This window comes from Thermobia domestica, chromosome 12 (assembly GCF_964235325.1).
Source record: "Thermobia domestica chromosome 12, izTheDome1.hap1.1, whole genome shotgun sequence".
Taxonomy (NCBI): domain Eukaryota; kingdom Metazoa; phylum Arthropoda; class Insecta; order Zygentoma; family Lepismatidae; genus Thermobia; species Thermobia domestica.
In genome coordinates, this window is record NC_137465.1 from 13,588,106 (window position 1) to 13,612,047 (window position 23,942).

Sequence of the window (23,942 nt, forward strand, 5' to 3'; positions counted from 1 at the left end):
CGCAGAGAAGTAAAAGGCTACAGGTGCGTGTTGATGCGAAATCTGCACTGAATGAGGGCGTGCACATAATGGCAGCCATCTTGGATTCCGCCATATTGGATATCACAATATTTTTAAATGGGAAACAGTATCTTTTGCACATCAATTTAGGTTGAACTTTCCCACAAACGAGAATATGATTCATTTTTTTTTACAAATCCTTATTATTTTACGAGATGAATGGCGGATTTCAAGATGGCGGCCATGAATGACATACACTCCAAAAGTTGCGGCCCCTCATCAAACCTCTGTTCCCATCATCATTTTTTACATTTCCCGTCAATTTTCAAACTTATGCAGGTGTCCAAGGGCTTTTGACTCACTCTGTATAAGACGCACCATAAGTTGTAACACAGAGGAAAAATTGTAAGTAACATCAGTATCTTATTTTTGATGCCGGAAGAAGTATTTAGTGCTTTGGTTGTCCGAGGAGTATTTTCTTGAGAATCGTAGTGAAATGAAAACATTTCGCTCAGCACGCCAGCTAGTTAAGTGTCATTAAAAGATAAAAAAGGGAAAAAAAGAGTATAACGAACAGCGCGCGATTGCCTGTACATAAGTTATTCTTTCTAAGCTACTTACATTCAAGCTCAGTTGTATAGTTTGTTGTTAATGTAAGAGAGAAAAGGAAAATAGTTTAGTTTGGCTCACAAAATTTAATATTCAACATTTTTGTTTTAACGGCCGTATATTGATTAAGTGTTGTGGATATTGCTCATACTTCTTGTAGTGCTCTTGTATATGTTTAGTGTTATTAAATTGTGACAGTCTTAGTGTAATGCTAAATGTAAAAACAATCATAAAGAGAAAATATGAATGGTCGAACATAGTTGCTATTTGAGTAATCATGTGCTTTGTAAATTATCACCATTCATAACGCAAGGTTATAGGTTACGTGATGTACTTCGCATCTAACTTCGAAGCACTGAGCTATCCCTCGCAATAGGCATAAACAAAACAAAAGAAAAAAAAGTAATTGAATCAATTCTAATACTTTGATAGCTTGGACGTAACCGACCACGTTGCCTACTAACTTTCATTTAAATTTTCCCAAGTTTAAATGACAGTTATCAAAGCATGATATGTGTCCTGGTGGAGGAGATGATGGGGAGCTTTATATTTTCAATCAGGCCGGCAACCAGCCTCAGAGGTTTAGGGGGGGCCAAGTCATTAAAAATTCTCCTACAAATTGTTTATTATATTAATAATAGCATTTTGTATTGAGGTCTGGAGGGGCCACGAAAAGTTTAGGGGGGCCTGGCTCCCCCTAGCCCCCTCTGATTGCGGGCCTGTTTCCAATACGTCTCAATTGCGAGTGCAAGGATAGATAGACGTGACCTCCCAAACCAGCGATAACAAGCTCATGACTCATTTTTGTTTTATTTACCTTTTGTGTACTGTTTTGAACTTGTTTGATGCTTCACTTATAATTTCATATTCGTATCGTGTATAGAGTAAGAAAATTTTACCTCAAAGTGGGGCCCCCACAAACGGCTGGGATCTTATTTGGAGGGAAGTTGCCCTCCTTGGCCCCCCACAATTTACGGCAATGTCGAGAGCACATCATCGTCGGATTTTAAACTGAAGGATTTCATTTCATTTTTAAACAAGGTGTATAATTGTAGAATGTGAACAATGCTAGAAGTTATATATTAACCCGTTAGATGACAGCAAACGTTGAGATTTAAATTTTTTAGAACAGCATTGTAAATTAAAAGTGCAGTAATTACTTATAGTTTCCTTAAAAGTCATCTTTGGAAATGGGATGAGAATTCACACCAGTGACTGTTATACGCCAACAAACGCAGTAACATTTTCCACCTACTTTAGCATAAACAGGTACTACCGGTACATAGCCTGTTATAAGTTCATTTCTATTCTTAAATCTGAAGAAATACGAATAATGTAGCGTCGTCGTTAAGTAATAATTTGTCTTCATAATACACATGAACATGAAACCATATGATTGTTTATTACATACAGGAAGCAAGTCCACAACATGAAAATGTGCTTATCTGAGCTGTATGGGATTACACCATGCAGAGAATACGTTGCTCAACGTGTGGAAAATGTGTGTTTGTGTTTTGGTTGTGACAATTCAGTTGTAATGTGTACTAGCTATACAAAACCCACACAACCAGTCTGTGTTGTCCTTTTTTGTTTCTGTCCACTGGTCTCTAAACGAGCGGTAGTGGTAATAAACAAAGGGAAAACGGGTTCATGAATTAAACACAAATGTTTTTGTATTCACAATCTGTGCCTTTTGTGTGTAACGAAAGCGATGAAAGCCACAATCAGTGGCTTTTATAACTATATTACTCGTACATTGCTGAGAAACGATAATTTTTTAAATACATTTCGGAACCTTATTTTAGAGTGAGTTTACGTTCTATTACTTTTGCATTGGGAACACTGCTCAACCGTACTTTGAAGCAGGCGTGCACTCAGAAATTTTTGTTGGGGAAGGTCCAAATTTGGGGAGGAGAGTCCAATACTAGCGGCTACTTCGTCTGTATAGTATTGAACGGGTATTATTTTGCACCCACAAAGACGATAAATTGTAAACTACTTCTGTCTATCAGAGAAAAATGAAGAACTAGATGTTTTCTAAGAGAAAGGGCACAGATGAAGTTTAAGATAAATTGATCATGCTACATCAATCACCTCCCTATGTTAAGGGGACAGACTACTAAATATTTTTGAAAAACTAATAATTTTTCTTTTGGCCGTTTTTCGTAAGTGGAAAGACGTAATAAAATGTAACTTACCACAATAATAGATAATGTTATTCTACACCCGAAAATGTGAATCGGAAGAATTTTCAGTGTTGCAATCCATAGAAATTACAGTGTGACCAGAATTTGAATTACTCAAAAATCTACGTAAAGGCAGCGACTAGTAAAATGAACTCAACTGTAATTGATGACTTATCATGCTGTCTATGTTACTTGTTTACTACTTTTTAATTAATGTTTCTATTTATTTTGTAATGACTTATTTATATTGTAATAATTTATGTAAGGTTTATAAAATAAATAGAAATATTATTTAAAAAGTAGTAAACAAGGAACATAGACAGCATGATAAGTCATCAATTACCGTTGAGTTCATTTTTCTAGTCGGTGCCTTAACCTAGATTTTTGAGTAATTCAAATTCTGGTCACACTGTAATTTCTGTGGATGGCAACATTGAAAATTCTTCCGATTCGTATTTTCGGGTGTAGAATAACATTATCTATTACTGTGGTAAGTTACATTTTAATCTCTCTTTCCACTTACGAAAAACGGGCAAAAGAAAAAAAATATTACTTTTTCAAAAATATTTAGTAGTCTGCAGCCTTAAGGTAGAAGTTTAGTTAATAAGAGTCAAAATAAACGGTTTTAAAAATGTACGACATAATTAAATAATAAACGTAAAAATACACACTTCTAAAAACAACGCTTTAAAATGTTCAAAAGAGAAAATAATTGTAGACTGAATATAAAATCCGTGCTAAGTACCAAAAATAGAAAAGTTCGGTTTACTATAAAAATGTGGCCTATATGCCTAATACTGCTCAGTGCAAAACTGGCTAACTATATTCACTGTGGAAGTAGTTCAAATAATCCTCAGAAGAATGCGCGAGCCTATAAACATATATATTTTTATAGTTTCAAGCTTGTTTATTGCTCTAAATTATGCTGATTAACCAATTAAAACATTGTAAATACGTAGATCTTGGGTAACGCGGTTTTGCAAAATAGAAATTATTTGCAGAATTGCATTTTACGAACGTATATCTCTACCTACATAAAAGTTTCTCGATTTGAACAAAGCCAATTACTAATAATGTCAAAATGTTTAAGAGGAACAGAGCGAATATTAAGATTGAAAAAAAATGAAAGCATTGTTTCACCGATTTCCATAAACCTTTGTCTTTTTAACTGTAGAGCGAGTATTTATAACATCCTTCCTGTAAGTTAAGAACTTAAAAACAGATCTGTAACTCACACTTGAAAAGGTCTAGGAACCAAACAAACAGCTTCATAACTATGAATCACCAGAGTTTGAAAAGCAATTTAAATCTGCTTGAATCGGCAGTTAAGTCCACTAAAAGAAAATGTAAAGAAAGGTGTGAAATAACTTTCCATGGTTTGTAGTTTATGCTTGGTTTTATTGTACATACAAACTGTGAAAGACTCCTTTTCGTGAGGTTAGTAAACAACTGTTGAAAGACAGAAAGAAACTCAGGGAAATCGTTAACGATCTGCTTGTTTTTACTTTTCTAGTTTTTCTGAAGTTTTTACGACTTCTCTTGAATGTATTTTTAACTTCAAAATCAAACATCACGATGAGTTTGAGTCAAATGGCCTTTCTGGTGAATTGGTGCTTTACAAAGCAGGTTTCTCTAATGTCTATCCATAAATAGAAGAAACCTATTTACGTATTACTTTTACTCAGTCTATTAGCCCTGGAATAGCCACTCTTAAAAGTTTTAATAAAGAAAATCTTCGAAACCTGTACATTTTAGCTTAGTTTAAGGTTCAGTAAGTATTAACATAGAATGTTAATACGTTTATAGACGTGTACAGATTCTATATCTGATTCTTAAACTATGGGTGGTGAGCAATGTGCCAGTCCTGAGATTCTTGTATCAAAGTGAACTGTTACATATAGTCTGACGTTCTTTAATGGTAATATAAAGGTTAATCTTTTGAAATTTTCGGTGAAGCATTAAGTAGGTCCTGTCAGTAGCGTAACTAAAGGCTTGGGGGCCTCCGCAGATAGCGTGGAGCGGGGCACCTCCTCTACATCCCACTTCACGATTTGGGGCCCCGCAATGCGGGGTCTGAGAGACCCTTATTTATGCCCCTGGCTCCTATGATCATTTTCTGTATTATTGGGTGGAATAAGATTATGTCCATCGCCGCATCTTCATTGAATCATCCATAACACATTCAAGGATATTGGAGCCCTAGAATTATAGGATAGACATTCATAACGAACAATGTAAAAGGACTAATGTACTTGTTTGACCCAGAATCCGTTACTGGGAAACGGTATTCTACCTAAATCTTGAAGATAAGTTTATCGTTTGTTTGTATGGATGACAATATGCGCCAATGCAAAACCTTTCAAGCTATTTACGTATTACTATAAATAGCTTGAATAGAGACATTGAAGGAGAGTGAATTATATATATTGGCCAACACATTTCTCGTATCTTAGTCCCACCGAACATACCAGTATTCTCTTCGAAGACGACTTGTACAGAGGAATCACCGATCCTTACACTCCAGGCTTTGGAAACTGCTCTTTAGGAAGAATTGGAAAACATACTATACCCCACGTTCTCCTGAATATTCAGCGGGCCAAACAGATGTGCTTAATTTATGTTGTCCGAGTTGTCCATGTGTCTTATTGATGACATCAGAACTGCCTGCACTAAGGGCAACTTACATATCATGATATTTCTTCATATTGTTTTCAGCGACGGGCAATGGTTTGTCGTTTCAGGTGTTTCAGTACGAACTAGAAGAGACAGAAGATATAAAGCGAACTCATTGAGTAATCAGCATAACTTTAGATGAAAATGCTATGTGACATCTTAAATTAAATTAAATTCTGTTTTTAAAAAATAAAAAAAAATGCAGAACATTTTCTCCGATTAATCACCTTATTTAATTAGTAAGTTCATTCTTCTCCCTTTGATTGGAGCAAATCTGCCTAATACATGCTGGTTGAACTCTAGTATTCTTATGAGCTCCTTCGTGGCTAAGCGTTAAGCGTACGTGCCTTTGGCATGGGGGACAGTGATCCGAATTCCTCTTCAGTGTAGACCAGCGTTTCCCAACCTTTTTTAACTTGCGGCACAGTATGGGTGTAACTTGAATTCTCGCGGCACACTATGGGTGTAACTTGAATTCTCGCGGCACACTCATAGTTATTATTCTTTGTGAATATATATAAAACCGTGGATTTTTTTTCTGTGATTACTGATCTTCTCACAGAGAAGAAAGCTCAATCGCTGATTCTTCCCCGTGGTAAATAATTATGCTAATTTTTCATTCTAATTTAAAAATAGAAAACAATTATAATGAAATATTGGACTCAGGTTTTTATACTAAGCTTTCTTTTTCGAAAACTGTATCCAACCTTTCACTAAGAAGAAAGATCACTAAATAACGAACGAACAAACAAATCTCTTTTAGTTTTAAAACACAAATGTAGGTAATTTGTATGCATGTTTGCTTTGTCGAAAGGATTGAATGATATTTTAAAACTTCAAGTTACGAAATAATCTGCAGCAATAAAGAAACAATAATAGTCGTAACAATGATAACAAATATTTTTTCAACATTAAAAATGTACAGAAAAGTAACACGATATGAAACTTAAAGTTGTAGATTCATAGTAGAGGTTCATAATAATGTGAAATACAAATATACATTTTTCCTTTGTCTTGCAATTTGATTGCTATAGAATTAATAATTTGTTTCGATTTCCTCGCGGCACACCAGCGGCCCATTCACGGCACACCAGTGTGCCGCGGCACACCGGTTGGGAAACGCTGGTGTAGACTGAAGAGAGTTCGTAGCAGAGATTAGTGTTATTAAAAAATGTACATTGAACACGCTTTATTCACAATTAATCTAGGGAAATTTAAAATAAATTGTGGAAATGTATCTAGTGCATACAACATTACTGCCATAAGATGTCCTGTAAATTTAAACAGTTTTTTTTTTCGAACACTCTCCTGAATTGCACTTTGCTTGTTTTTGTCTAAGCCTTAATTGCAAATTTTTCTTCAGTTGAAAGTTGGGCAATTTTTTTTTTTTTTTTTTTTGTATGTTATTTACAGAAGTCATGGTATACAATTCATTCAGAATTTGAAGGTTATTTACTTAATTAAAGCAAACACAATAAAATTAAATCTAATGACTAATAACCAAAACAGCTGATACAAAAGAGGTACTGGCATATTAATTGCGAATGTCACATATTCATACATAGGGCTGCCAACTGGCTGGTTTTTCACCTTCCTGGCCGGAAAAATTGCTGTTATTTTGATTAAAGCCGGTGACGGGTACAAACTTCTCATCAGCCCCTTTGTGACCGGTTTTTTTCAAATTTGTATCTAGTTCGAAGAAATTTCATCTAGTTCGAAGTAGATATTGAAAAAGTAGCTGTCATTCTGTAAACCCAAAACTATTACCTTTCACCATCTATCAACGATTAATATATTTTGTTGGGGAAAGGAGACTTAAGAGCCTGCCTTACTAAAAATAATACGAAATTTACCATTTTTCTTTTGCTTGATTATTCATCGTTGAAAGGAGATAATGAAATGCAAGTTACCACAATCATAGATAATGCTATTCTACAACAGAAAATATGAACCTGAAGAATGTTCAGTGTTGCCATCCATATAAATTACAGTCTTGCCAGGAAAACAATTTCCCTAAAATCTAAGTTAAGGCAGCGAGTAGAGGAACAAACTCAACTGCATTTAATTACGTTTCATGTTGTTTTGGTTTCTTGTGAACTACTTTTTAATTAACATTATTATTAAGTTTTAATAACTGTATGTTAAAACTATTTTGTTTATTACAAACTAAATACAACCAATATTTAAAAACTACCATACAACCATTTTCGGGGGGGGGGGGGCTCAGTGGTAGAGTGTTCACCTCCGGTGCTTGGGGTCCCGGGTTCGATCCCAGCTCGCGCCGTGTGGACTTTGTGGTGGACAAACACCGTGCTCGTGGGTTTTCTCGGGGTTCTCACGTTTCCTCCCACTTTCTTCATTCCACCATTTCTCTCATCTCTCATCATCACCGTGTCCTGTAGCCTAACCGACATAATCGTGGGACGTAAAACTTAAAGATTTCAGTTTTTCATTTTTTTTCGATTATTCGCCTCCCATCCACTACTTGTACAACCAAAATTTTAGGTAGAATCTGTTACAGTTGTTTAAAATACTTGAAACATAGTTTTAAATGACAAACTCCACACAATAAGTTTCCTAGAAACATCATGCATTAATGGGCTAAACATCATTATAATACTGTGTTCATACCAAATTGGATCAGGAATTAGATTTCTGTGTTTTCGGCAATTGTAGTCATGTTAGACCGTCACATATGAGAGATGACATAACTTTGGTGATCACACTGCTCGAGGAATTGGATTTTAAGAAAGGAATTAGGAGGAAAGGAAACAGCCTGGGACTATTACCATACCGGCATTTGCTTCGTGTGAACGAGGAAAACAGAAAAAATAGCTTGACTCAGAATAGCTGGCATGAAAATGCTTTTACACTTTTTTGACCGAGTATCTCCACTGGAGATCGAACCCAGAATCTGTTTATACCTGGGAAGAAACCTATAAAAGTTTCTTACGTTAACTTCTTACAGGGAGAACGAGGCGTCTCTTAGTCGTCCAAACGGGATATCAGTTTGTCTACGATACTTCCATTTTTGACAGTGAACGTCTCCAATGGAGATCCACTGCTTATGTATCGGCTACAGAACTTCCTGGGGGATTCCTGTGAAATTTCGGGACGCTGTATGGGACAATCACACGACGAGTTTTGTACATCCAAATATTGAGTTGTGACATTTTCTGGTGACCCATTGAAATTCATCTATGCTAAGTGGGGTATTATCATGTCGCTCAGAGTAAAATTTTCGGAGGGAATAAAAATGAAATCAGTGGAAGAATTCTAAGTTTTCAACTATTATTTGAAGTGGCGTATCTCCAAAATAACTTGACATGCACTTGTTTGGTGAAATACAATTAAGAGTCTTCGTCCCTGCGAAATTAAAATACCGCTAATTTTACAGTAATTATATGATATTTTCAAATAGATAAAATATAATCGAAATGTGGAACAAGAGCGCCCTACACAATATTATTTTACATGAGAAACCGTTTTCACGACTCACTTATCTGCTTTCGATATCAAGCCATTTTGAAAATCGGCATTTATTTTCGCGTTTCTAAACAGCTGAAAACGGAAAGTCACTAGGTGACTTGTGATAACGGCACCTCACGCAAAATAATATTGTCTAGGACGCTCTTGTTCCACATTTCGGTTATCTTTTATCTATTTGAAGATATCATATAATTAATGTAAAATTAGCGGTATTTTAATTTCGCCGGGATGAAGACTCTTAAGAGTCGACAAAACTAAAACAGTCTACAACGGATCAAATAACAGAACAATTTCTATAACATTCTGTAACGGAGAATGGTCCGTTATAACGTAAAAGAAGGAGGGGAAGAAGAGACTCCAGTAGATGTAGAGTATAAAAGCGGATGATTGAGGACGAAGAGGTTAACTGAGGACCTATGACATCACATACAATTGAATTCGAAACATTTGCTGTACAATTAGTTATATTTATAGTGAAATTCCTCCTATGGTATGCTAAATGTTATACTATATTAATTTAATGAAGACACCTTGCTAATATCCTAATAACAGTACAACATAACACCCTTTGAGAAACATAATTGCCATGTCATTTCGGTGAAATAGCACTAATTTCGTGGGGATGAAAACGATTTTGCATAACATAGAAGCGAATTACGGTTGGTTGCGTGGGAAAGGGTAAGAATGGATTTACTATCCAATAGTGAAGTTACGCGCGTGTGGGTTTCACAATGCTCAGCTAATAGCTGTCCGACACAGGAATTACCCATTAAACCTTATTGACAGCTACAAGTTTATTGCTATTTGTGTATCCAATGCTGAAAGGAATGTTGGGTAATTAACCCATCCCCTTCCCTCTTTTATTACCAACTGATTCACTGTGGTTGTTTTAGTGTCATGGAATTAATTACTAATTACCTCGATCTCAATGATATCATAATAACTGAAAACCATACTGAGAGCATATTAAAGGAAAAAAAAAATATTCAAGTCCCCTATTATTAGTGAATTTTTTACTCAATTTTAAATTTTATATTATTTTAGGTAGGGATACATATCACTAGCATCTTTACAATCAACCATTGTCAAGCCATTGCGGAATGAAGATCTCTTCAACACTTTTGGAACCATTAATGCTAACATATTTCTTTAAGTTGCCCATCAGAGCTTCATTTCTTTCTCCTGAATCTATTTTTTCTTTTCTTTTTCTTTTCTTTTTTCTTTTCTTTTTTTTTTTTTTTTTTAGGATCGCGCAAGAGAAGCTAACAAAGTTGTAATGTTATTACATCCGTAGATCCGTACGTGCGTCACTCCACATGATAACTAAGTAAAGTGAATAGTGGTCTCGCGCAGCGTAGTCGCTAACGCTCCCGCTCTCGGTGCGAGCGGTCCCGGGTTCGAGTCCTGGTGGGGGCACTAGGTGGAAAAAATGTAAAAAGTTATTTCAGGCCAGCCATCTTGAATAAGGTTTTTCTCATTTATATCAGGCGAATGCCGGGGTGGCATCTAATTTATAGGTCCCATCCTTCGTTCCTGTTCCCCGGATAGTGTGTTCGCTGATGGACATTATCCTTCATACGTGACGAGCTAAATGGCCATAGGTGCCGAAAGTCGAGAAATCTAAATCCTAAATCATTCAAGTAAAACTAAAGAAGGCTGTAATATTAGTACGTCCGTAGGTCCGCACGCCCATCAATGAATATGATAACTCAAACAAGTCGAACTAACAAGGTTGATATGTGAGTACATCCATAGGTCTGCACTTCCGTCACTCCACATTATAACTCAGTGAAGCAAGGCTAACAAGGTTGTAATATTAGTACGTACGTAGGTCCTCACGTCCATCAATCCATATAATAACTCGTATATGTATGACTAACAAGGTTGTAATGCTAATACGTCCGTAGGTTCGCACGTCCGTCGCTCCACATTATAACTCAGTCAATAAAAACTAAAAAGGTTGCAATATTAGTACATTCGTAAATTCGCACGTCCATCGCTTTACATGATAAATCATTCAAGTGAAACTAATAAGGCTTTAATATTAGTACGTCCGTAGGCCAGTACGTCCGTCATTCTGTGATAACTGACACAAGTGGGACTAGTAAGGTTGTAATGTTAATACGTCCGTAACTCTACATGTCCGTTATTCCCCATTGTCTAGAAGTATTAATAATTTAATAATATTTTATTAAAAATAATTAATGTTGAAGATATTTTGAATGTTAATTCTCAACTCTGGAAGATTATCAGTTTATTTCTATTGGTATTCAGTTTCGTAAAAACAGTCTGTGAATTTAGTTAATGTTGTAAGTTTGTGTGCGATGATTTCTGTCAATGTAAGCATTTTGTAATACAGTAGAGCGTCGATTATCCGAACGTCGGTCAACCGAACGACCGCTTAACCGAACTGTGTACTCGCTCGCACCCGTTACTCTCCCACCCTACCGTCCATCATCCCCCTCACTCCCAAACCAAGTTTCCCACAGTAGTCGCCGCACTGAGCCACCGCTGGCGGAACATTGCTTCTAATGGGGCCTTCATAAGGCGCTGCTGACCGGCCAAGCCGTCAGTCGCTGTGTTTCAACAATCAGCACACTTCTGTCGGTTTGGCACTGGCTGTAGAAGTACAGTGCAGTACAGTACAGTACAGTTCGATTATCCGAACAAACCAGTTTTCCGAACACCCATGTCCCCCAATTACTTCTTATAATCGACGCTCTACTGTAGTATGTTGATCTAAACGAACATACATTTCATCGGACAGTGTGATGTAATTTATGCAAAATTCTGAGTGATCACATAATGCTCAATCTGAAAGATGTATTGACCAACTAAGATTTCTTCCGAGAAATCTCATACGCACGTGTGTGGTTTTTGGTCCGAATTTTGGAAGTCACAAACTGAAGTGTAAGCATATCTTGTTGCATAAATGTTTCAGTTTTCTTTGTTGTTGAGAGTGGAGTCAGTGGGACTCAGTGGTAGTAAGTGAGAACGAGAGTCAATAACAACGACTCAGCGACCAGAGGCCGATATAGCCCGGGGCCGGAGGGGACCTAGGGCTCGCAATTTTTTAAATGACGAAAACATTTGAAGCTATTACTTACAGGAGTTGGACAAAAAATCTAAAACGTTTGCAAAAGTGTGAAAATCATACCTAGTACGGTGTGGAGCCTCTTTTTGCGTCTAAAACAGCTTGGATCCGACATGGAATAGGCGTATACAGCTCCTGAATCGTGGTGTGTGGAATTTTATACCATTGTTCCTCCAAAAGATGCTCAAGTTCCTTAAGAGATGCTGGTGGAGGGTAATGAGACCGAACATGCCTTTCTAACTCAGACCACAATGGCTCAATGATGTTCAGATCTAGTGATTGTGGGACCCAGGGGAGGTGTGATAGCTCCCGGTCATGCTCCTCAAACCATGATTTCATCGTTTTTGCACCGTGACAGGGTGCCAAATCATCTTGATAGATGCCATCATCATCAGAGAACAATATTTGGACCATGGTTAGAACCTGTTCCCCCAAAATGGCCTCATACGCCTTAGCATTCATCATTCCATGCAGAGCTGTGATGAGACCTGCAGAAAACCACGATATCACTGCCCATACTGTAACAGAACCACTCCCATACTTTACAGTTGAGAGCAGCCAGTCTGTATCATAGGCCTACGACGGTGTTCTCCATACGCAAACACGACCGGTTGTTGGAAACAAGGTGAAGGTCGCTTCATCGGACCACATTACGTGTTTCCACTGCTCATGAGTCCACGCCTTGTGGTCCTTGCACCACTGGATACGCCTCTTGGCATTTACTGCTGTGACCAGGGGTTTGGCGATAGCGGCCCTGCCATGAATTTTCATTTTATGAAGTTACCGTCGCGCTGTTTTCAATGAAACCGGGTTCTGTAGGTCGAAATGAGTTCAGACGTAATTTTCATTGGAGTGGGCTTTTTTTAGCTGCTACAATCTGTTTTAATGCCCTCCGGTTCCTATCTGACAGGATTGTCTTTCGACCACTGTTGTTTGCCCATGAATTCCGTATGCCCTCGTAACTTTGGACACAGTGCCTTTCGATAACCCCACAATGTTCGCCACTGTTGCCACTGAAGCTCCAACCAGACGGGCACCAACGATCATGCCTCTTTGGAAGTCTGTCAGGTCGCCCATTTTACCGCACCACTTTCACACCACGATACTCACAGGCGAACTGGTTACTGCTGACGGAAGAGGAAGGTCCACATGACACATTGAAAACAAAAAATAATCGGCAACCGCAACACGTGTTCTGCAGTGGAGAGCCAAACTTACGTGTCATGTATAAAGTGTTTTTAGATTTTTTTGACTTACACCTGTATATATTTGCGAAAGTTCATAGTAAACTGGTGATATACCTATCATGGTCTTGTTCTAGTCCTCCCCCCCCCCAGTTTTTACTTTCTTGATCCGGCTCTGTCAGCGACGCAGTCAGTTGGATTTAGACAGTGAAACCGAGTATAAAGACTTAGAAAGACTTAGAAACAATGTATTTCCAAAGTTCATCAGATAGACTGAACATGTGTACAAGGGCACCCATGTTGTGGTTTTCAAGGGGGGAGCAAGTATAAGCAACATTTCAAATATAGTTTTAAATTGTACTGTAACTATTCTAAAAATTCAATTGAGTTTTTCGATATTCCGAAGTACAACTTCTTAAAGGGGGTGCAAGCGCCCCACCTTGCCCCCCCCTAATGGGCACCCTTGCATGTGTATATTGAAGATAGCTGCATCGGCTAGTGGACTTCCTCAGTTTGGGCAACACTATGAAGTACGTAAGATATGATGCAGTTAACATATTCTCTTTTAGCCTGAAAAATAACATATATCTGCTGCACAAACACACACGTATACACAATAATTATGAGACAAAATACATATTAAGTATTACTAATACAATTTCTGTTTCTTTTTTACATACATGGTTCTGTTTTGCTGTTTCAAAACACTGATGGAGATTCCCATTTGTACCTCATAGCACATGTAGGTGCGAACTTTTCAACATTAACAATACAGGTATTTTAGGATGTACCTTGAGCCAGAGATGCTCATCCTCTCTCATTTTGCCCTCATGAGGGCCGCCCTCACCCTCATTTTAGTAATTGAGGGTGAAGGCGTTGGAGGGTGAGGGCGATAAAGTAATTGAGGGTGAGTGTGAGAGCGTCAATGGAGGGTGAGTATGAGGGCGTCAATTGAGGGTGAGTATGAGGGCGTCAATGGAGGGTGAGTGTGAGGGCGTCAATGGAGGGTGAGGGGCGTCAATTGAGGGCGAGGGTGAGGAAGGGTTAGGAAAAATGACAATCTCTCCCTTGAGCTAATGCTACCAATCTGGGAATACTCCAAGTGTTGTACGGTAGATGAAGCTATATTCCAACATGAATTTTGGAAGAGTAGCAACTAAGGATGACAACATGATGATACTTGAACAAAAGTAGAACTTTGAATTTTGTTTTCCTCAATAGATAAAAGGAGCGATTATCTCGGTCTAGCATATTTATGGAGTGAATCCAATAAAACTGGCAACGGACACTTACATCCGTTCTTTATTCCACATGATAATTCTTGAACGAAAGTTAATTTTAAATTTTTTAGAATCCTGAGCTTGAATTGAATTTGGTCCATTTTAGAGTTCAGTAGAGTTTATGTTCATAATAATATCTTCCCTCGTGCAAGGGCGGCGATCCTGGGGGTCCCCTATTGTGTTTATGAGTATACAATATTTGGCATAATTTGAGTGCAATTTGTCTTAAAATCTTCATATATAGTATATACCTTCTGCATCTGAAAGCTCCCCCCCCCAAAAAAAAATACAGAGAAATCGGCGCCCTTGCCCTCGTATCATCTTTCTGATCCATATACTTGCTTTTTTAAACTTTAATATGTGTGTAGTCTGCATAAAAGATAATTGTTAGTGTCCATTGTTCTGATCTATATGTGAAGATATGAAGGACGTATTCATAAATACTTGTATGTTCTAGACCAGAGCCGCATTTTAATTTGATGAGGTCCTAAGCAATTGAAAATAATGGGACCCTTTATATACAGAAATGAGCAAACGACTGATATTTACGGAATACGTTAGCACAAGGGAGCCCCATTACTTACATCATAAGAGCCTACACAACACACATTATTGTTGCGATAGGTAGGTTTTATTTTATTTATTTTTTTACCTTATATATTTGAAATATACACTCAGTTCTGTTTTCCAGTAATTTTTGGGGCCCCCAAGAGAGCGGGGCCCTAAGCTATAGCTTGTTTAGCTTATACGTAAATGCGCATGGCATTTTAAAAGTGATTGGTTTACCAAAACTCCTTTCGTGGACCTTGCCCTTCCATGTATTTCTATATCCGGGAGATATAAATACCTCAGGAAATACTTGGACCACCGCCATTTTTTTTTTCAGGATTTAGAGGATCAAAATTTGGGAATTGAGTTCGTTGACGGAGATGATTCATCCATTGGATGTGCTGCAAATCAACCATTTCCGGTTTTAACGTTATTACTATAGAGCACAAACAATAAGACAATAACTAATAGCGAGAACGGACTTCCTGCAATCGATTAAGCATCCTAACAATACATTTCATCTCCAGCCTTAATTCTTTAATAAAACCAATAATGATAGAGATCCACTCCAATTCAATAGCCAGAAACGGGTTTTTTAGAATTGATTTAGCGTTCTAAGATTATGTATACTCGAAGAAATAGATATTTCCCCTTTGGCTTAAATTAATCTTGGCAACACCGCTCGACTACGGAGTTGACCTTTTCTTCACTCCCGCTCTAGTCCATCATACAAACCACACAGAAGCTTTGAACGCAGATAAACAGAAGACCAAGAAGTGAAGAGTCTTCTAAGGCACAAGTCGCTTTATAAGCATATTTAAAGGTGTTTTCTGCTTGAAAACATTATATAAAGTAAGCAGAAGTGCGAAGAGAGGAAAGGACAGCTCTTGTTATTTTTTTAAAAAAAAAATAATATTTGTAATCATACTGATATAAATATCCTTTTCTTTTATGATTAGGGATATGTAATTCTTAAATTTATTGGGTAATGATCCGGATTTTGTGTATCGGGTATTTTATTTATGACATTTCTTCAAAAGTTTCACGATTCGTAATCACGCATCTGATGAGTAATGAATGAAATGGTGGAATGAAAAGTGGGAGGAAACGGGAGAACCCCGGGAAAACACACGCACACGGTGTTTGTCCACCACAAAGTTCACTTGGCGGGGGCCGGGATCGAAACCAGACCCCAAGCACCAGAGGTGAACGCTCTATCACTGAGCCACCTTGGACCCAAACACATGCTCGTAGATTCGACTCTCTATACGCACATCATTAGTAGGTTCTTTGATCTGAAATTTAGGGTTCTTTTTGAACATCCAATTCTTGAAACCACCACCCTGTACTTCATTTACCAATAATAATAATAATAATAATAATAATAATAATAATAATAATAATAATAATAATAATAATAATAATAACTTTACTAACTTTAGTTATTGTCATTAGTCGCCTTATGTGGGGGGAGGGATCTAATTAAAGTTTTCAACAGGAATTACATCGACAATTATCAAAATACAAAACTCGAAAAGCTTCATCTATTCAATCATACAGGAAAAGAGTAGCATTATTACTTTGTATCATTCATTAACTAACTGTATCATTCTGTATCATTTTGTACTTAGTATCATTCATTTCCTCAAGTTATCATACTTTATAACCATTTGAAGAAGCTGATTCTTTGATAACACAATATGAGAAATAAGCATGAAAGAAAATACAGAAACAGTGTAAAACATGAAAGAAAAAAAAAAATATTTTCGCCAAGTCAGTCAGAGGCAGAGGGGAGAGATACAAAAAGCATGCATTTTCGATGCAGCCAGAACCAATACTTCACGTATCTTGCAGTATTTTCTCAAGCTATTACCCTTGGGCGGGTGCAATGTTGCCAAATGTATTTTGAGATGAAAAAAACTATTTCTTCGAGCGTGCCATCATTTCTCTTATGTATTTACACCGGAAGAGGCAAAAATCAACCAGTTTCGATTTAAACGTTGATCGCTACAGAGTAACAATCGTTAAAACTGTAGATAGAAAGAAGAGGTTGTTTGCAATCAATTAAGCGTCCCCATGATAAATTCCATCTTCACTCTAATCTCTCTATAAAAACTGAAAGTGGTAAAAATCTGCTATAAATGTTATCCACGAGTCTCATGAAATTTCTAGTCGCAACTCGAAAATGAGACAAGAGTTGTTTTACTCTTTGTCTTGTCTCGATTTTAAAAACATACTTCTCGTCTCAACTTTCTATCGTTCACCAGACGAGACTAGAAATGTCTCGTCTTGGGGCGTGGCTAGCCAGTATACATAGTTTTTGTAACACTCACAACTACTGATAGACCTTATGCTAATATGAACAGTATTCAGCTTAGAACATTATTTTTTTCCTTTTCATTAGTAATGGATGAAGTTAGAAAAATTATAATAGCTGTTCAATTTAAGATAAGTGGCGGATCTAGCTTGGGGCCGGGGAACCTAGGTGTCTTGTCTAATACAGAATTTGAGTATATCCATTGAGTATAATTTTAAAAAAAATATCATAGATATATTTTAACACAAGAGAAATAGAAAGCAATTCTTTGAAGCAAGGACTTCAACAACCTTGAGCAAACATTGTAAACAACTTACAAGTGAAAGTGAAAGTGTCCTGCCAGAACAATATAAAAAGCCTCGTTTAAGTCAACAAGACAGACCTTTCTATCTCTTTGGTACTCCGGATCTTTTGTACACCAGATCATCATTGGTACACCATTCGACTTCATAATTTGAAGAGGCTTCATCGTGATGGCAGAACAATCTCCTGGCTTGTAAGTTGTCCTTATTTTCCTATCCGTAAATTATGATGCCAAAGCTATTACGGATTGTTGGAAGGTCTCCTTTGACAGGACTTAACTATCGAGGATATAATCATTTCATTTAGTTCATACTATGTACGTGATTCATTTTACATTTAAATTACATTCTTGTATAATACTTAGGATCTCAATCTTGTAACATAATTGTCTATTATATCTGCATTAGCTAAAGGACCCAAAATACTCTATATTCGGTGTCATGAAATAGCACAAAGCAGATTGTGATTATGTTAATTGTTTCGCATAATAAACTTTGTTAACAGATCCTCATCACCTTTCATTTACATATATTCAAGTATAAGATTAATATTCAAATGGTAATCAAGTATCATTAATAGTAATTTTAAAAAAAGGAAATTATATTATCTAATATTTTAGACATCTGAATAATATATTTTAGTTAGACTAAAGATAAAAAAAATATTATCAGAAGTCGATACATGGCTCCCCGGCGGGCAATCGAACCCCGGTCTCCCGCGTGACAGGCGGGGATACTAACCACTATACTAAACAAAAATAATTTAAACTTTTATTTATATATTTTTGTAATATCACGATATACCTACCACAGTCTGGATTCTGGCTGGCCCCCTAGATTTCACCTTCTAGATTTGCCTCTGAACCAGAACAGCTTCAACAAGCTATGAAAGCTTACTACTGAAGTCTGATAAGACTGTAAGTTATGAAAACTTAGCTTTCCTTATTAATAGCTACGTGAGAATTTTACTAGTTTAAGGTGGGTGTAACGCAACGAGAAAGACACTGAATTGTCTCGTTACTCGACAGTGACTTTACTCGCCGCAAGGAAAAAGAAATGAATTGAGTTCATTTTTGTTTAGCGACCCTTTCAGCAGGGAGGCTATATGAAACTTGGACATACTGATTAACGTGGAACCCAAACCACATGAACTCCCGCCGGGAATCGATCCCTGGTTTCCCACGCCAAACGCGCGTACGCTTAGGCACGAGGGAGCTATAGGGAAAAGAAATGTTCTAAGGCAGTACACATGACGTGTTGGTTACGATGCGTTATAACCAGGAAGTAAAGGTGAAGGGGGGCGCAGGAGGACGCAATTTCTCCACTTGTAAAAAATATACGCGGCGTTCCTCCAATTACTAAAAAAATACAATTGTCAAAGATAAGCACAGGAGACATTCTCCTATCAGATCCATTTTTTCTTCTGAAGTGTTCCTCACGAGACGAGACGAGACTAGGAATAAAGTTTTATTGTCTTGTTTCGCAAACTTTGAGAAAATCTTTCGTCGATTCTCGAAAAAAAATTCTCGTCTGGTTAGTAAATTTTTTATGATTTTTTAATTATTCAATTTAGAAGTTACCAGAGTTCTTCCGCACAAAGAGAACATTTAACCCATATTTATTATTAGAATATATTGAATAATGAATTCTAATTCTTCAAAAGTTGATACATGCTCCTCATTATGTTCGTATAATCACTTCATCTATTTTAAATGTTTATACTATGAATCATGGAACACCGAAACAGCTTTTGAGATCCAAGACTTGAATGAACTAATGATGCATACGACACTCGTAAAAATAATTGTCGTCTCCAAAACTCATAACATTTCTCGTTTGGTGGGTAAACATTAATTTTGTTGAATTGCGAAGAAATAAATAGAAAATTCTAGTCAGAGTAATTCGAACACGTCTTGATTACATATTGACTTCGCTTTGACTTACTTCCTAATATCATCAGAATAATATAGGGTAAGAACTCCTAATATGAGGATGGACACCTAAATTGAGACCCCTACCTATCTTGTGAAGCAAGAGCTGCAATCTAGTGGAAGCGAGCTAAAACAAAAGCAAATAGCCCAGTACAGCACCGGAAGTCTCGTGAGCTCATTATGTGGGGAGTTGTTAGTATAGTGGAGGGTGGAAGAAATTTCGCCCTTACAAAGTTTACTTAACGTGCACACGCTGACTCTGAAAATGGAGAAGGTGCATTGATATTCATTCTATCTTTACTTTCTCTTATACAAGTGAATATGCGTATTGCAACATGTAATGAGTTACCGGTTTTCTTCCACTTATATTTGAGATGGCGTTAGTAATTTGTTTATTGGTCGAATGTCTTATTATGAGACCCTTAACGAGTTCAGTATATGAGACCGGTCTCATAATGTGACCCGTTTAATAATATTGGGTCTTATATTAGGAGCTCACTTGTATTAACATTTATGTTATTCATAAAGAAGTCTCTTAGACTTGGTCCTGTACATAGAGTCAGTGATTTCGTTGGCATTGTGCTGTCCTTTTGGAGACATTTCTTCTCATTTGATACATATTTGAACATTAAAAGAAGTGGTCAAAAATCGTTGCAGTTTATGCGAACAAAAAGTGTAAAATTTTACAGTGCGTATATTCTAAAATTGAAGAAAGTGAGTTCGATTGAAAGTGTAACGCTTTATGTTTTTATACCATCACAGGAATTTGCTTAAAGACATTGTTGAATGGTGAATTAATAAAATAACTCTTTAAAGATTACACAAAAAGCCGGGGTCTCTAATTAGGTACCCCTCATAAAAGTGGCAGTGTAGCAATTTTGGTCATATTTTTCAATATATTTTTTTATTGTTATATCTTTATGTATTCCAGTAGTTTGTATCGTAAATTAGACATTCAGCAGAAAATATTAAACTAACAAGAGTGTTTGTTTATGCTATAGTTAACCAGTATATAACATCCTAACTTTTAGCGTCTCATATTCGAGGTTCTTATCCTATATGTAAGAGGGGAAACCGTCTCCAAATATGATGTTTTCTATCTAAAGTGAAGGATTAAAAAAAAAAAAATCGAACGAGAAGTTTCGAAAATGTAATGTTGCCATTTAAGTGGACCCAGAACATAAGTGAATAAAGTTATTGTCTTTTACGATTACTTGTCGATGACCAATCTTCATTTCAAACATGCTCCCATTCACATTATGTTGTGGATCCAGGTAAATGGCAACGTTTGATTTTCATTTAACATTGGGCGCATAAAGGGTGTACAGTCCAAACGGCTCATTCAATTTTAAAAGATCCTTCAATTTAGATTGAAAACATTATATTTGGAAACGGTTTCCCCTCTTACAGTTTGCTGTAACTCTGATAACAACAGTTACCCTATGTCAGGGGACTTTTGAGATACCCTGTATATATATTAACATCCTATGATTATGCACCGAGGTAATACAAAGATGATGATGATTTTGATTATGAATGAAATTGTTGAATGAAGAAAGTGGAAGGAAACAGAAGAAACCCGATAAAATTCGAACACACTGGAATTGTCCAATTCAAAGCTTACTGGGCGCGAACCGGGGACCCCATGCAAAAAATATAAGATTATATATACATCCATTATTTAAACTTTCGTTAAATTCTAGGATTCTTCTCTATCGAGCAAACATTACAAAAAGAGCCATCTAGTTTGAAGTCTTGGAACCATCTTTAATCCATTGGAAAACCTTAATTTAAATTTGAAGTTTAAGGAATCAATGAATTCTTCCAGTTCTTATCGAATCAAGGGAAGCGAGCAGACGCTTTGAGTAGGAGTGAAGATGGGGGGGGGGTTAGATTTCACATCGTTTGCCAAGAGCTAAGTTCGCCTAATGAACTGTAAGTGGCAGCTTGATGGACAGACCTCGCAGACCTGTTCTCCCATTGTCCCTGAGTCTTCCGTCTATTTTAACAGAGAAAATGCAAGAGGAAAAGAAATTTTAAACGAAAGCTGCATGAAAGTAACAAACTACGTAGCAAGTAAAGCAGTGGAAATTATTCCTTAAATGAATAATATTGTTGATTTCAAAAATTGTTACAGGAATTTTTCAAAGGCAGGAACACTAGTGGTAAAAATAATTCTGTTACATGTTGTTTATTTATATATTCATAAGTTCCGCCAATAACTCGCTTCGCTGGGTTAAAATAAAAAAAAAATAGTGATATGTTCATTTAATCAGTCACTTTTTAAAAATATTACTGAAGCGCTCTCTGGTACATGATGTTGCTTGTCTCGCATTCTTCAACCAGAACAGATACATTTTCATGATTTCAACTCGAGACACTGCCATTGCTGTGTGAGAAGCAAGAGGAGTCTCTTCGTCAAGTTGAGGGGCTGAATTTGGATTTAAACGCCATCGGAAATGTCACAGTTCATTTCAGAGATACCGAAAACTATTGATGCGACACCAATATTGGTATTTTCATATATATATATATATATATATATATATATATATATATATATATATATTATGGATGGGCAAAACCGGTTTCTAAAAAACCGAAACCCGAAAAATCGACATTTCTGTTTTCTTCAAAACCAGTTTTTTTTTTTTTTTTTTTTTTACCGAATCTGATTTCGGTGAAAACTTTTGGAAAACACACAAAACTATTTCTTGTGGAAACAGATTCGGTTTCCGGAGAACAATGAAACACTATTCTGGTCAGAAATAGAACAAATTCTGAAAAAAAGACAGAAAAGAATTTGAAGAAAACCGAAACCGAATCCGGTGAAAAAACGAACCGGTTTGGGAGAAAATCGATAACCGGTTTCGGTGAAAACTGAACCGGTTTCGGTTTTTTAATTTTTCAAAAACAGGCTTCGGTTTTTCTAAAAACCGAAAACCGAAAAACAGTTTTTGTGCCCACCACTAATATATATATATATATATATATATATATATATATATATATATATATATATATATATATATATATATATCCCCCTCCACAAATTACTGGCTAAATTTGGAATTAAACGGCATCGGAAGTGTCCCTGTTCATCTCAGCGATACCGAAAACTATAGATTCGACACTAATATCGGTCATTTTCGATCATATTTATATATATAACCTTCCACCACTCCTGGTTGCACCGTCAAAGTGAAATGAAAAAGTCCGTCCCAGATCTATGTTGAAAATTTGATTGAGATCTATCTGGTTATTTAAGAGTTATTACGTCACAAACATAGTCGCTTACATTTTTATTTATATAAATAGATAGATATTGAAGTTATAAGGATTCTGTTCATCAGTATTTAAAAAAAAAATAAATTCAAAAATTCACTTAATTTCTTGGCATCAAACTGTACCATATTGCTTTATGATAAGAAGTAACACAATTTTTTAAAAGTATAACCACCTACATAAAGTGGACAATACTTCCTGTATTTTTGGTACCTTTTATCATTAATACACAATTCATTGTTTTCGGGGGACCGAAGTTTAGACAATTAACATTTCAAGATGGCTACATGGGCAACCTTCAGACAAATTGTCGCCAAGGAATCCTATCGAAAATTTAGACCAGTGATTCTCAACCTGAGGAGCGTGAGCGCAAGCTTTTGTTAGAAATAATCAGATGAACTTAAATGCCCAAAAAAAAGTTATTTTCCCCCCAAAAATTGCGGGAAAATAAGAAAAACGTTCTACTCCTTAGGTAAGTGACTTAAATAAGCGCATGTATTTTATTGATAAAATTTAGTGCACAAAAATGCTGATAACAAAATATGTGACTGCGGGCATAATCGTGCAGGAAGAAAGTGCAGTATATAGGTTACCGCTTTCGTCCCATGGCGATAACCGTTCAAAGCGGAAATGACTAATTTGAACTGCACTGAGAAAATTCCGTTATACGGACAGCGGTATATAGTACAAATATACGTAATCCTTATTTCTGCAACGGAAATCTGTACGGAACATACGTTATCCATATGCGACTTACGTACTACCCTTGTCATGCCGCTGCAGGACGTCTGGCATCTAACAATCTTCCGTATATTACATACGTCAGTTGTATGTTATATGCGCTCATCTGTATGTAATATTCTGACCCTGTTTATACAGTTCATTCTCTCGTACGGAAAATACGATTATTCGGAACAGTTATAAGGAGCGTACGTATAAAACATACGTTTTTTAAGTTAAACCTATACGTTTGCTTCGGGATGTTACATAGGGTTGTACGTTAAGTCTAAAATCTACAGAATTTACGCATGTAACCTACATTC